This window comes from Triticum dicoccoides, chromosome 2B (genome assembly GCF_002162155.2).
Source record: "Triticum dicoccoides isolate Atlit2015 ecotype Zavitan chromosome 2B, WEW_v2.0, whole genome shotgun sequence".
In the NCBI taxonomy this organism is placed as follows: Eukaryota; Viridiplantae; Streptophyta; class Magnoliopsida; order Poales; family Poaceae; genus Triticum; species Triticum dicoccoides.
The window spans coordinates 81,180,155-81,182,492 of record NC_041383.1 but is presented as its reverse complement, the minus strand read 5'-3'; the positions used below and the strand labels follow the sequence as shown (position 1 = coordinate 81,182,492).

At 54.8% G+C, this 2,338-nt stretch overlaps 1 pseudogene; it reads right to left on the bottom strand.

Annotated features, from left to right (window-relative positions):
• Positions 1 to 307: 307 nt before the first annotated feature.
• On the bottom strand, positions 308 to 817 carry LOC119368349 (annotated as a pseudogene).
• Positions 818 to 2,338: the final 1,521 nt, after the last annotated feature.

Here is a 2,338-nt window from a genome sequence, read left to right as displayed (position 1 = left end):
AACTCGCTCACCCACTCCCCCACACCCTCCGCGCTCTGGCCGCCTCCACGCACCGCGCCCGAAAGCGATCGCCATGGCCTGCCAGCGCGCCCGACGTGGTCTACCCCTCCTTATCGCTCGCCAACAGCCCGGCGTGGCCCCGCACACACACGCGCTGACTCACACACAGACACACGCACACCTACGCACGCACACACCACGGACCCGACGCGCCCGTCACGTCCGGTGCGTGCCCATACACGCACCAGCCGCGCCAGGAGCATCGCCGCGGCTTATTACACCCAACACTCGCGCCCTAAGCCGCGGCTCAGAGTAGCCCGCCATCCTCGACGTCGCCGTCGACCAGCAGCGCATGCTTCGGCGCCGGCCCCTTCTTCCACTGCGGGCAGTCATGTTTGAAGTGACCCCGCTCCCCGCACTTGTAGCACCTGCCCTTCCTAGGACCACCGACGCCTGAAGCCTCGCTGCGTGTCCCGTCGTCATCGACCCGAGCTCCACCGTGACGCCGCTCCCGCGCCCTCCATTGCGCCGCCGTGTACAGCAACTCGTCGTCAGCTCGCTCGCCGCCTGCCTGATCGCGTCGCCGCAGCCGTTCATCAAAAGCCTTTAGCCACCCCAACGCGTCCTCGAACAGCATCGTCCCGACGTCGCAGAACTGCTCAATGCCGGCCACCGCCGCATACAGCTGGTTTGGCACCGAGTCAAGTAGCTTCTTGATGAGCGCGGCATCTTCCAGGGTTGAGCCCAACGCTGCTTAGCGCGCCGCCATGCCACCGAGCCTCCCGGCGAACGCATCCAGATACTCGGACTCCGCCATCCGTAGGAGCTCGAATTCTCCCTGGAGTGTGCCGAGCCGCGCCGCGCACACGCGATCCGCACCCACGAACCTGGCCTTCAAGCTTGCCCATATCTCCGCTGCCGTCCTCTTCGCAGCCACCTGCAACAGAAGATCGTCGTCGAGCGCTCGGAGCAGATAGGTCCTCGCCGGCTTGTCCTTGGCGATCACCGCCGACGCCGCGTCCTCCGGCGGCACCACCGCCTCCCATAGCCCTGCGACACCGCGCCGCCCGATCCGCCGGCGTATGGCACGATGGACATCGCCGGCGAGCTCCCTCGCGAACCTAGCTTTGATGCCAATGATTGGAACGATCAACTCCTCGCCACAGCTTTCCTCTCCCTCTCTCCCGGCTTACTCACGCTTGCCGTGGTTCGGTCACCGGAGAGGAAGAAGAAAGAGATTCAGAGAAGTTCAGAGAGTGATGGACACGGGGTTTTTCCAGCGCACGAACGCTTTTCCCTTTACCTCGAGCACGAACTCGATCATGTCACCGAGCTACAGAGGGGAGCCAGGGTTTTATACCCGCGAGCACCGGCCTGCACAGCCTCGCCCTGCACCAACTCGCTCACCCACTCCGCCATGCCCTCCGCGCTGTGGCCGCGTCCACGCACCGCGCCCGAATGCGATTGCCACGGCCTGCCAGCGTGCCCGACGCGGTCTATCCCTCCTATTCAATCGCTAACAGCCCGGCGTGTCCCCGCGCACACACACGCTGACTCACGCACACACACATGCACACCTACGCACGCGCACACCACGGACCCGACGCACCCGTCACGTCCGGTGCGCGCCCATACACGCACCAGCCGCGCCAGGAGCATCACCACGGCTTATTACACCCAACACTCCCTTCTTTATGGTGATCATATTCTGGTGTCAAATTAACTACTAAATCATCAGAGCTTTGATTGAGAAGGATGATTGTAGTCGAACTTCTCTACCGTTTACTGTTCAGATATATTTATAAAATATGATCATTTAGCTGTCAGGAAACTTCTCTTCAACAATATAACTATATTCTCATGGAAGCATATTCACATGAAAAATGTTCCTCGATATTATGTGCTTGGGATCATCTTAAAATATAAGTCAACATGTATAAAGTATGTTAGAAGCTAATGGGCAAATGAGATGGTTACCTTCAGATTCAATCGAATAATATACGAACGTTAGCTACGTGTTTTTGGATGAAATCAATGCATAATCCATAAATAACAACATCTGAGGAACCAATTTATATGAAAAATATTAGTTGAATTATAGAATACAACTCAATTATACTGATAGAATTCAAAATATAAAGTATCAACAAATTCATTTTGTATGAACCTGATATGAAACCCCTAAAATCATAGTATACAACATCTTATTAAGTAAATAAATGCTTCAAATATTTTAATATATAGACAGTCAAAAAATGATTTCATTTGCAAGTTGATAATTTGCGTTTGTACAAAGTTCAACTAGGATTAATAAATAAATAAATTCTAGAAAATATAA